General features: G+C 37.5%; 1 protein-coding gene across 2 annotated transcripts in view; it reads left to right on the top strand.

Annotated features, from left to right (window-relative positions):
* The first annotated feature begins 8,715 nt into the window (after positions 1-8,715).
* sulf1 (sulfatase 1) overlaps positions 8,716-14,155 on the top strand; it is a 96,454-nt gene continuing 91,014 nt past the window's right edge. For both annotated transcript variants that reach the window (XM_052596316.1, XM_052596313.1), the window contains exon 1: positions 8,716-9,003. The gene's annotated coding sequence lies outside the window, so the exon portion shown is untranslated. The remainder of the gene's footprint in view (positions 9,004-14,155) is intronic.

Genomic DNA, 14,155 nt, shown 5'->3' with positions numbered 1-14,155 from the left:
TCTTTCTGTCTGATGAATTCTGAAATACACTGAAGACATTTCACTAAGTAGCAGTTACGCTACTACACAGTAAGATATGGCAGACTCCATCTGTTTTGTTTCTGGCCATAAATTTCAGTGGAAAAGACCCAGATCTCCTTCAAATCTCACTGGATTTAAACCCAGACCCAACTGTGTTTAAGATGTGACTCGATGGTGATATATTTCAAAACAACTGCACTTGTTTGACAATTTCTGTAATCTCTGGAAATCTTTTCCCGCTTACGGTTGATTACACTTCACATTTTCCCCATCAGCGTGACAAATGTTGTTTTCAAAGCTGACGCTACTGAGAAATCGCCAGCCCTCATTTTGTGGTTCATGCTTCAAGTGTTTCAAGTTGGTGTTAGTGATGGGCATGTCTTCCAGACACTGACTTAAGTGTTTGTACAATTCACAATAAAAGTTATAGTTTAAATGTCTTATTTTGAGTTCAATTTCTTAAATGTTCAAATCAAAACAGCTTGTTATCTTAAAGTTTTAGAACATAAACAAAAATGCATGACATCAAGTATTTTAAGTATGAGATTACAATTTCCATCACTAGACACAGACCTTTTAGACTTCCATACAGTTACAGTACATGCGCAAGTTTGGCAACCCCTTGGAGGATCTGTGAAAATGTTAATAATTTTAACAAAATAAGAGAGATCATACAAAATACATTATTTTTTTTATTTAGTACTGTTCTGAGTAAGATATTTTTCATGAAATATGTTTACATTTAGTACACAAGACAGAAAATAAATAAATACAAAATAGCTGAAATGATTAAAATAACTATGTTCAAACGTTTGGGACCATTGGTTCCCATTGGATCTATCTATCTATCTGTCTGTCTGTCCGTCCGTCCGTCCGTCCGTCCATCTATCTCACAGTTAGCAATGTTTATAATGAATAAACACTGCTAACTGTGAGATAAAAAGTTCCAATTGCCTTTTTATTTTTTATTTTGGGTGGACAGAAAAAAAAAAGTGGGATATTAATTAAAAATTGTGAGAAAGTACCTTTTTTTTAGATTTGAAAGAAATAATTAATTTTAAGATATAAACACAGAATTACTAGAAAGGAACTGTGAAAAAATTATTGCAATTGCCAAATATATATATATTTCTGGTAAAAGATTCTGCATTTTACAAATTATTTTTGGGTGACACATGAGGGTCAGGAAATGATAGGCTCAAAGGATTATATAAATGTCAACACTGGATTTAAATTTCTTCATGGACTATAAGATATAGTCAAAGCAGCCACACCCAGATCAAGAATCTGATTCTTGGGGTCTTCAGCCCCTGCCAAACCTCAAACTCTTTTTTTCACACTCCACTCTCAAACAGGATGTGGTTAGTCAAAGGAGTTTGTCTCGGTCTAGTGCTACAAAATGAGTGATTCCAGTAAAAGCACTATGAACAAATCCTCATCAGTTCCCTGTGTACAATTAAACATTTCACTGACTACAGTATGTCTGCCATCCCATTCTGATATATCCTCAAAATGGGAGTCAAGAAGATGGGAAGTGCTTGAATGGAAAATGACTCAAACTTGCCATAACAAAAGAGTGAAAAAAGAAGGGGATTTAGAGCATATGTACATTTTTTAACTAATAAATGGTAGCATGTGTGCCATTTACCCAAGAGACTCTCCCATGCATGCCATGATATTTTGTCTGTCTGTCTGTCTATCTAAACTATATGAAAGTGACATAACCCATACTCGGAATTTGTGCTCCGCATTTAACCCATCTAAAGTGCACACACACAGCAGTGAACACACACACACACCCGTAGCAGTGGACACAATTCCTCCCGGCCCTCAAATCTCAAATAAGAAATGAAATTCTCAAAACTACTTGTACAACCTCCACATCATCTAGTCATTTATACACATCATAAAACCAGTTTCTCATTCTTTTGAACAAGTTGTGATAACTTTTTTATATTCATGAAATTGATTACACACATTTATTTACGCACTGCGGTTTCCTACATTATAATTTGCTAATGTCATGTTGCTTAAAATTTAGTTTTCTGTGCAATAGTCTTATATCTAGTCTTTAATTCATCGTATAGTAGAGTTGGGGTACTCGAACTTGGACTCGGACTCGAGTCCGGACTCGAGTCCAATTTTGAATGAACTCGGACTTGTCACGCACTCGGGTGAATTTGTACTCGGACTTGACACGGACTTGAACATTTTGGACTTGGAAAATATTCCAAGTACAGTCGAGTCCGCGTCATGTGTAACAATAAAACCAGCATAAATTTGAGATGATAAATGAATTAATGTCTCCCCTTCTGTCATTTTACTGCACCACACCGGCAGGCAGCAGTGGCATATCATCTCATGCTTGCAGACGAAACACACGCACCACTCACTGGATATCAATGTGGATTAGTGATGGTACGATTCTTTTCCGCGAACCGGTTCTTTCGGACGGTTTGATTCAATAAATTCATCTGCGATGACATTATGGCGTCAATTCTATCAAACATTCAAATATATAAAGTCACTAATCATAACTTCAGTCAGTTAAAAACCTCATAATCATGAAAAGTTTACAATTAAGTTTTGCAACAACACACCCAAATACAGTAACAGCAATAATGTGCATACGAGGATTTAAGTCTTGAAGATACAAAGTAAATTAGGTGTCATCAGCGCAGAAACCATGATTCACTTACTATACATAATCCATTGCGATGTATTTGTTATTAAATTAACTTACATTTCGTCAGATTGCCCTTCATTCACGCCCTCGGTTTACCCGCACTCATAACATTAGCACAGAATCAGTTCAGAATCAATCACCAAAAGAATCAGTTCGGTTCAGACGCGCTGTGAGTCAGTTGGCTTCACGCTGAATCATGAATGTGCAGTATCATCAGCTCCTCGGTTCTCGAATCGGACGCGTCCGAAAGAAACGGTTTTCGGTTCAGTGTACTGATGATCTGAAAACCGATGCAACCGGTTCTTGACTCTAGAACGAGAATCACTCTAACAGGCACGTGCTGCAGTTCAGTATCATCAGCTGCTCTACTCGTGTTCATGTTCTGTTTACTACAAACTCAATTTGTGAATCTGTCATAATTAACTATAAATACAGTACAGATATTTCATAAATCATCCCTTATTCATATTAAACATGGAGTCTTTAGAGTCTTAATTATTGTCCAACTTCCCTGAAAACCCCTTTGGCCCATACATAATCTACAATATACAGATTAGGAACATGTATCTTAAAAAAAAAACAAAAAAAAAAAACAAACAAACAAACAAAAAAAACAATATATAGTTATCCGATGTTTAACAAAATACTTTATTACAAATTACACGAATGTGCAGTATCATCAGCTCCTCGGTTCTCAAATCGGACGTGTCCGAAAGAAACGGTTTTCGGTTCAGTGTACTGGTGATCCGAAAACCGATGCAACCGAGTACCAAAGACAGCAGCAGCAACCAACAGATGCTGCACAGCTCAGCATTGCAGGATTTGCAAGACCAGAATTGACCAAACAAGCAATGCAACTTTATGATGCAAGTTCTCCAAGACAACAAGAAATTCATAATGTCATCATTAAGGATCTCCTCATTGGCTGCACTTTACCTCTGTCAAATTTGGGGGAGAGGCATTAAATAATTGAAATATCAGCTTTAACTGGAGGACAATATAGTGTGATACAATAATAAAACTGGTTCATTTGTATTTTCATGCACTTGTAATACAATAAAACCTTTGAAACCTTTTTTGATAGGAAACTAGTTCTGTTGACATAAAATAAAAATGTTCAATGGCCATGACTAGATGTAACAGTGGTATTTTTTTTAATTACATTTTTATATTGCCATTGGTTTAATGGGTTGAAAGGTTAAAATATTAATAGAATGTAAAAATGTACAATACCAATTTATAATCTTTTTTAATTTAATTACTTTATGGACTCAACACAAAACACAACACAAACAAAGTTACGGAGCGCAGCTCTGATTGGTTGTTTTCTTACCGGGAGCGGTCCGTAACTGCAAATGGCAATAGGACACTGGGAGGAGCCAGAGGAGCTTGATTTCTTTTCACAGATTATCTGTCTCATATTCTACTGTCAGGACATAATGACAGGTTTAACAAATATGTAAAAAATATATTTTTACAAAAGTTACCTACTGCAGCTTTAATGTAGTTTAATCAAGCACATTTATTTTTATTTTATTTTATTTTATTATTATTTTTTACACATTATTAGTGGACTTTTTATAAACTTGGCAAGTGAATCTTGACTAATGAAGATAATGTAGATCAACCAATGATAAACCATTTCTGAAATAGCTCAAAGGTTCATCTCATGAATCTTCAGTTGGAAAGCATATACTGTATAGACAGATGACAACACAAGGGTTAAAAATTCTGAAAATAGACTTATTTTTATCTTTGTGCACATATTTCTTTTTCCTTTTCTATATCACAATGACATTGTAAAGGTTTTTTATTTATTGTATTTTTTTGGTCAGACCACTACTAAAAGTGTAACTGGGAATTTTATCCAGTCTCTTTCAATCAATATCCCACATACTTTTGAAATGGATATATGGCATACATAAGCATATGGCATACTGTTCAATACAGTTTACAGTTTACATCAGAACTTTCCTCCAGAGTACACTGTTATATAGATAACATGACTAAGCAATTTGACTGTATTATCTGTAAACTATGACACAAGGATTTGTCATTCTTATGGCACTTACATGTTCATTGACAAATATTTATTTTTGAGAGATACAATTTTGAGCAAGAGACTGGCTTTTGCAGGTAATCCATGATGTTTTGCTCTTTGTACGAGTTGTTTTGAGAAATGCACTTACTGTTTAGCAAATGTCAAGGATGATTCGAGAAATGTACCAAAGCAACTGAGAAAAACTGCAAGTTACAGTTTACATTTTGGAAATTAGGCCCTTGAGGTGTGTAGGAGTAAGGGGTTAAGAAACTAATCCAACCATGATTCAGAGGGCATTTGAGGAAAACACAGAGCAATGGGTCTGAATAAAGCGTTGAACCTGGAGATAACAAAAAAAATCTGACTTTTGAAGATTACATTTTTTAATCAGATCATTGTAATTAGCAAAAAAAATATGTCAGTGAAAAAGTCACTCCATTTAACTATGCCCAAGTCCTGACATTGCTTGAAAGTAGCATCTAGCTTGGAGAAAAAAATGATAGCTGTGAAAAAAATTATTAGTACATATGGGGGTTTCAAAGGAATAGTCTGTGAGTTGAAATGCTTGTCTAAACTGATTAAATATTTTGAGGGTGGAAATTACAACTGGAATTGAGGAAAACGGCAATGGTGAGAATGGTGACTTCATTGTTATCAGCACTGATAGTGATGTTGATCTGCGAGATTTAGCCTCCGCTTCACACCATTCTATATGTGGGGGCTGAAACCAATAAATTACTTTTTGTAAATTTGCTGACCAATAATAGTTTAGCAAATTTGTTAGATCCAGTCCTGCGTCCTTTTAAAGGGGGGGTGAAATGCTCGTTTTCACTCAATATCCTGTTAATCTTGAGTACCTATAGAGTAGTACTGCATCCTTCATAACTTCAAAAAGTCTTTAGTTTTATTATATTCATAAGAGAAAGAGTTTTCCCGGAAAAACACGACCGGCTGGAGGCGTGACGTGTGGGCGGAGCTAAAGAATCACCAGCGTTAGTAGGCTTTTGCGTTGAGAGCATGTGGAAGCTGTGACATTACCGTGAGGGAAAAACCATCATCCAAAACAAACCATGGCTTACAGTCAGATTCAGCCATTTATTTATGATCCAGAATCAGATTCCGAGGCTGAAACTGAACGAGAGCAGCAGCAGCAACGACTCGCTCTGAGTGGGGCTCGAACCCGGGTCTCCGGCATGGGAGGGGACGCACTAACAAGGAGGCAGAGATATTTGAAGCAGTTTTACTCACCGCCTGCGGTTCCAACACACAATCGTGACCCTTTTCCGTTGGGATTGCATCATCCTTAAGAAATAAACGATTCGCAAATCCATCGTCAAACTGGGCCTTGTTTGTAAAACAAGCATCTTCGAAATACAGGGAACAAACACAAACACTTGCACAACTCCGTTGATGCTCTGTAAAAATAAACTCCATCCACTGGTCCCTTAATGCTGTTTTTTTTTTTTTTGGTAATCTGTGCAGGGTTGTCTTGCCCTTGCAACCAAAAACACACTTCTTTTGTGACTTTTCGCGACGCTCTCGCTCTGATCAGTGAATCGCTCTGATCAGTGAAATGTCTGTGCTCAGCCTCTCAGTGCTCTGCTATACGGGAGCGCGCGCTCTTCCGGCAGACGTGCCCTCAGGACCCATATAAGGAAATTCCGCTCCATCTAACGTCACACAGAGCCATATTCGAAAAAAACTTTCCGAAACTTGTGACAAACCGGAAGGAGTATTTTGGGAACAAAAATACTCCTTCAAACGTACAACTTAATTTTTGAAACTTTGTTCATGTTTAGCATGGGAATTCAACTCTTTAACAGTGTGAAAAAATCAGTATGCATGAAATAGAATTTCACCCCCCCTTTCAGGTTTTTCAAGAAAATCCCTGCGTAGTCTTGGTTTTATGCCCTCCCATATAAAAGAACACAGCAACCTATTGATTGAATGAAAAAAATAAAAATAAAATTGGAAGACTCTGAAACAAATATAATAATCTGGGTAACACATTCATTCAACACCATTCATACATTCAGCACAATTGATTTTAACATTTAAAGAAAACATTTTACACTCCACCGTTGGAAATCTGATTAAAGTATTTTAAGTATGGGATTACAATTTGCTTTAAACAGATTCATGTACAAACGGGTAATTTTTATTCCCAAGTATTTAAATCTTGATTTCAGGGTTCAAGATTTTTTATCTGTAATCTGATCTGCCATATGATTTAATTAAAGGGAAGCATATACTTTTCAAGAAGTTTAATTTATAACCTGAAAAGTACCTGTAATCTTTTAATATTTTCACAACTTTAGTGATATTTTATAATCACATGTTTTTCAATTCAAATATACATTTATATCATTTAGTTTTTATTTATTTGTATTATTTCAATTACTTATTATTACATTTTATGAATTTAGTTTTTAATAAAATGAAATATTTACATATACTCATACATTTACATATACACACATATATATATATATATATATATATATATATATATATATATATATATATATATATATATATATATATATATATATATATATATATATATATTGCATTAGTGTTGCATTAACCTGATATATCCAGGTCTAAAAAGGTTCATTAAGAATATAGTAATAATAATATCAACAGTAATAATAATAATACATATTATAAATAATTTTAATATTTAAACAAAAAATTATATATAATCATTCTACCATCAATGAATTGCTGCTGAATTTCCCATGAGCAGATATACTGTCAGAGTCTCCAGGCCACCCAAGAACATTATGTAGTTTCACTCTTTTTCCCATCTCTCCCTCTCCTGAAGGTTTTGGACCACCACCAGTGGTCAGCTGATTGGCCTCCGCTCCTTTTATTTACGACTGAACTAAGACAAATTAATCCCGACATAAAGCACACATAAATCTATGGTCAGTACAAGCATGCTTTGAAGCACTATGCAAGACAGCTTCTTCTCCTTCTGTTTCCATTGTGTGTGTAAATGCAGTTAAACTGTTTTCAAAGCCAGGCCAAGGAGCTCTCATAAATGTGGAACTTCTGTTCATTAGGAAGTCATCCAATGTATGCATTTGAATGGCATCTTTCTGGAGAGCCAGCTGTTCCTTCTGAAGAAAGCCTTTCTTGAAAGTCTTTGCTGTTATCCCCATACAAAACAAATTATTCAGCTAGTCAAAAGAGGATGTCAGTCTGTTTTTTAATGAGTTCTCTCTCTTTTTTTTTTTTTTCAATGCTTGATTTGTATCCATGCGACCTCTCAGAGAACAGGTTTCATCTGACCTTTCGATAAATTAAAAACATTGCTTGGTTCTTTCTTCCCAGAATGTCAGACCATAGAGAAGCATGAGTGAAGCATTATGTGGCAGGATCTGCTCTGATGGTATTTCCTTGGGACAAACCCCGAAAACAAGCAGCTGAACAGGTAGGGACACAGGCTTTGGCTTCACATGTGCTGTCAATTTAGGGTTCTGAACTTAAGTCAACAAAATCGCTGAGAGAGTAGAGGCTGGGGTAACATTTTTCACATTTACCCTCATAACTCTCAGACCTCAACAAATCAACCTGCCATCTTATGGTATAAGCAACATATGTGTGCCAACAATAACAATACCATCTATCTATCTATCTATCTATCTATCTATCTATCTATCTATCTATCTATCTATCTATCTATCTATCTATCTATCTATCTATCTATCTATCTATCTATCTATCTATCTATCTATCTATCTATCTATCCAAACTTCTGGTAGAAAAAGTTTACTTCATTCTGGTAGTCTATAGTCTTTTTTTAACATGTCGCTGGTCTCCACAATTTGTGAACAATAATTTTGCAACTCTTTCTGCAATTAGTTTTCATTTGTTCATGAAGGATATACAAACCAGATAGCTTGGATATTGGAGCTTTCAAAATGGCTGCCATTCACTTAATTAGCTTCAAGCTAACAATCCACTGAGAGGAGCAGCGTCATTAACAGTTTGTGTAGCAGAGATGGGGCATGCAGTCCACCTGCCTTAAGGCAGACAGAACAGATAATCAAAGAATGCTGAGGTTTTCCACTCTAATTGGGCCATTATTTGGAAAAGTGGAGGAAGTTTATCAAGCTTTTAACAGAAGGTCTTTTGGTTGAAGAAGCATGGTGGAGAACTAACCCTCAGGCTAACTGATTTACTGGAAGTACTGACCAAACACGGCTGACTAGATGATTGTTTGAGGTGCTGCTCTAAATGTCTTAAGGTGAGTCATATTTCTGTAACAATGGAGATTACTTTCTATCTGAGTATGAGAGCTGTTTTTGAGCTAAATAAGTCATAAACTGTATCTTTCAAGGTATTTAGTTTATCTTCCAAAGTGACTACTAGTTTGAGTAAAAGTAGCTTATATTGACTGCTAATATGGAAAATGAAAAGATTCTTCAACTACTTCATTGATTTCTTCAGAATGGAACTTTGACTGTGTGTGTGTGTGTGTGACACTTCCAGTCATTCTCCACAGCCATTCCCAGAGTATATTAGTCATTAGATGTCATCTTACTGCCAAGTTGTTCAAAGACTGTTGTTCCTGCTAGCTTTTTGCATATTGAATTCCAGTGTTTTTTTTTTTTTTTTTTTTTTTTTTGTTTTTTTTTGTGGGTTGACCAATGGAGGTTCACAAAATCATCCAAATCTAACACAGTTTTGCATACAATCTGCTCTTGCTCCACTGAAGTTAAGGGGTGAAGTTAAGCATGAAGCATCATGGCTGTTTTCCTAGAAACTGTATGTTTTCATACAAATTCAAATGAAAATCGCCAATTCGTAAAACTTCAAAATGTCCATAACACGTGTTGGTCTCATCAACATGCAATATATGTGACCCTGGACCACAAAACGTTAAATGTCAATTTTTCTAAATTAAGATTTATACATCATCTTAAAACTGGATAAATAAGCTTTACATTAATGTTTAGTTTATTAGGATCTGGCAATATTTGGCCGAGATACAACTATTTGAATATCTGAAATCTAAATGGTGCCAAAAAACTATCAAGTTGTCCAAATGTCCAAATTTTACTAATCAAAAATTAAGGTTTGTATTTAGGGTAGGACTTTACAAAATATCTTAATGGAACATGATCTTTACTTATCTCTACTCCTAATGATTTTTGGCATTTAAAAAAAATCTATAATTTTGAACCATACCAAAATAAAAAAATATATATTTTTTTTTTACTGTTACTAGAAATATACCCTTAAGACTGGTTTTGTGGTCCAGTGTCTCACATAGCTACTGTAAAAATATTTAAATGCCTTATGCACAGTCAAACTTCTGATCTACTTTTTTCCTTCTTTCACCAAATCTTTATTGGAAATATTTTGCGGACCTTTAATATTAGTTTAATATTATTTAATATAAGTAGCTCCTATATCACAATACATATCTATCTGCATGTATACATTTATAGTATTTTAGAATACCATAGCAAAGCCCAATTAAATATTGTTTTTCATCTGAACTTCTGATCATTTTTAAATCAAGGTTGTGTTGTTGTCTTGCTTACTTTTACTATGGGACTTGTAGCTCTCAACAAAGTTACTTGCAGTCAGGTTGTTGACCTTTTCAGTAAGAAAATGTATAGCTTTCAACCAAGCCACCAAATCACTTCATCATTGAAAGAGTTTATACATGAATATGCTCATCCAAATTATGTTTTTTGGTCACAATAAGTACGAATAATTGCAGGTTAAGCAAAGGAAAAAAGTACAATGACATCTCAGCCTATTCTCACTGAGTTGTTAGGCCAGAAGAAATATTTCAGGTGTGAGAGATTGTGGTCAGTAGACCAACATGAGCTGTTCGGTTCGAGATACACGAATCCAGCACTGGCAGACAGTTGTTTAGCACGAGTACAGTATGGGACCTTACTTAAGGGGTAGCAACGTAGCGTGTGTATTTGCAGGACATTGCATTACATTGCAGGACAGTTTTTTCGAACCGTGTCTTCTTAAATGAAGAACCAACAGCACTTCATCCAGCAGGCAGGGGAACAATTGTGCTTTTCGTTCAAGTAGAAAGATTAAGGATTATTTGTGCAGCCCTCCATGTCACTGAGCTGTTTTGTTATTTTTTCTTACCTCATTTGTATGGCTTTTAAATGATACATTATGCCAAAACGCAGCACACTTGGTCAATGTGGTGATGTTTCTATTGACTGTAAAATATCGAGGACTGATGAGGGAATCATCATTTCTCAGGCGCACACACATTGAAAGCCCTCTAGGCAGTAGCGTTTCATGCTTAAGCTGAAACCCATACTCTAGGTTGTATTCCCTTTACCACAATTTGGCGTTATATTGCAAGCCTTGACAGATCTGGATGAAAATCTGCCTTTGAGTTCTATTTCATGGTCATTTTATAAAGATATCCTTGAACATAAAGTGCACATCTGGATTTTTATTAAACCGTTCTTTGTGAAATGGGTTCAGATGTTTTAGTCGGCTTCTAGGGATTGAGGCCTCTACATTTTACTCAACTCGTTCACCCTCGTGTTGCAGCTCATCATGGCGTTCGTTTGTTCGCTCGCTCGCAGTCAATCTGTCCACAGATGAACAGGCGGTTTTAAAGGGCAACGATACTTTGAAAGCTGGAGTTGGTTTCTTTGCCTATGTACTCTCTGAAGACAAACTCTGGCCAGTACACATTTTTTAATTGGCTTCATCTAGATGCTATTGCTGTGACTTTGCATCTTTCTGTCATGCTAACTGGAATAAACAAAGACTCCTTGTTTTTAGTCATGCTGGCTTGCGGAGGCTTTTAAATTACCCATGATTTGGACATATTTGAGAAGTGATTGTTAAAGGGAAAGTTCAACCAAAAATTAAAACCGTCATAAGCAACCTCCTCTTGATCCAAACCAATATGACTGGCATCTGTAAAACAAAAAAGGAGTCCTGTATGAATAGTATCATTAAAAATATATGCTATAAAAATACACTGTGACTAACGTAAACTCTATTCCCTGAGATACGGGAATGAGTACTGCGTCTTGCTTAAAAGACACTATGGGGGAAAAGACACTTTTTTTTTTTTTTTTTCTCCTGAAGCCTTTTTATTTTCAATCACATGGTGAAACTGCACTGCCATTAGCTCATCCGGTGTATTAAAAAAACGAAAGAATGGTGACAAAGCCCACCAGAATGGGTGGGGCAATCTGGCTATATAAGCAAGCGTTTTGCCACAGGATCCTTGGTTTTCTTCGACTGAAGCAACAACCGCTACACAGCACAGCCAGCAACGCAGTACTCATTTCCGATTCTCAGGGAACCAAGGTTACGTTAGTGACTGAGTACATTCCCTGTCAGTACTTCACTTGTACTGCGTCTTGCTTAAAAGACACTATGGGAAACCAGTACAATCACTCTGTGCTATGGTAGAGGAACGACTGCATAATATAACCTCCTTAAGCATCCAACACACATAGGGAAGTACCATATTTTCCGCACTATAAGGCGCACTTAAAAGCCTTTAATTTTCTCAAAAAACAACAGTGCGCCTTATAATCCGGAGCGCCTCATATATGGATCAAGGCACTCTGTCAAAATGTTGACATTCCCTTTAGCACAGCTCCATCTAGTGGATGCATAACGCAAACCCAGTCTAACGTTTGACTTGCAGTATCTTCTATTCTATGCACCTTATAATCCGGTGTGCCCTATATGTGAAAACAGTTCTTAAATAGGCCATTTATTGAAGGTGAATATTCTCCAAGGCTAAACGGGCTAAACTCACAGATGTCACGCCCAGCCTGGGTAATCTTTCCAGAGGACTCTACAACTTTGGCACTCCCTGGGCTGAAAGAGCTTGAGCGTGTTATTGTCAAGGACTCTCTGTCAGTAAGGACTCTGGCCTGCAAGGCCAGGACATCCAGGTTATAAGACCTAGCTAAGGGACAGTGTGGCCCAGCTAGCCGCCACATAGATCTCTGTAATGGACACACCGCTAGACCATGCCCAAGAAAAGGCGATGCCTCTGGTGGAATGGGCTTGTACTCTGATGGGGCATTGCAGGCCCAAGGAAGAGTATGCTAGTGTGATGGCATCTACTATCCACCTAGAAAGCCTCTGCTTCATGACCAGATGCCCTTTGGCGTAGTCACCAAAAGTAATAAAAAGTTGTTCCGACCACCTAAACTGGGCGGAATGCTCAATGTAAATCCTCAGATCTTTAAAAGTGCAGAGCAAGGATAATTCCTGGAAGCGCCAAGAGCATGATGACCTGTGCTCTGGATGGAGTGGAGAGCACCTTGGGTGTATAACAATGCCTTGGTTTCAGGACGACCTTGGAGTCATTGGGCCCGAATTCCAGGCAGGCAGGGCTTACCGAAAGCACCTGCAGGTCTCCTATTCGTTTTAATGACACTAGTGCTAGAAGTAGAGCAGTCTTTATCAACAGTGTCCGAAGGTCAGTAGACTGTAGCGGCTAAAAAGGAGGGCCTTCACAGCCCTCAGCACATTGGGCAAATCGCATGTAGGAATAGTGAGGGGGCAATGGCGGATTCAGCCTCCTGGCCCTCATGAAGCAGACAACAGAGTTGCTCCTGCCCACCGATTGGCCCGCTATAGGGGGATGGGAGGCTGCTATAGCTGCTATGTATAATTTGAGCTTGGAAGAGGATCCAGCTTATCCAGCAGCTCTTGCAGGAAGGACAAAATCACTGAGGTCCGAGGTAGATGATTCTTGACTGCGGTTTAGGCACCAAGCGGAGAAAACGGACCACTTCGTGTTTAATACGCACTCTGGGAGACTTGTAGACTCCCGACGAGTGACCAAAGTTACAGAGCCTGCTACAGAACCCATGAAATCTCATCTCAGCAGAATGAGCCATGGGGGTGCTTCAAGTAGCAGAGTAAGCTCTGAAAACCGAGGTTGGTTCTTCCAGAGTGGGGCCACCAACAGAACTATGTGCCCCTGTTCCCTTAAATGCCAGATTACCTACGCGTTCAGGGTGATCGAATAACAAAACGCATCCACAGAGGGGACATTGCTTCAAGACAACATGTCAACTCCTTAGTTCAATTCGTCTGGTGTATGTGCACAGACATGTTGTCCAAGCGGATTAGCACAGGAGGAATACACTGCTAGCATTTACAAGCAGTTGATTTGAAGCCCTTTTTCCGCTTTCAACCAATGGCCAAAACTCAGCTTGCCCTCGCACAGGGCCCCCCAACCTGTTTTGTAGGCATCTGTCAAGACAACCTTTCTCCTGCTAACCATTACCATGGCCATGCCCTGGACCATCCAGCTAGAGTTCTTCCAAGGGGCCAGGGCTGTTACACAGGCTTGGTACACCCTAATATGTGACCCTGGACCACAAAACCCTTTTTAAGTGTGAATTTTTTTTATACATCAG

The sequence above is a fragment of the Carassius gibelio genome, chromosome B24 (assembly GCF_023724105.1).
Source record: "Carassius gibelio isolate Cgi1373 ecotype wild population from Czech Republic chromosome B24, carGib1.2-hapl.c, whole genome shotgun sequence".
Lineage (NCBI taxonomy): Eukaryota > Metazoa > Chordata > Actinopteri > Cypriniformes > Cyprinidae > Carassius > Carassius gibelio.
The sequence above is the reverse complement of the archived record's forward strand: the minus strand, read 5'-3'. Positions and strand labels throughout refer to the sequence as shown.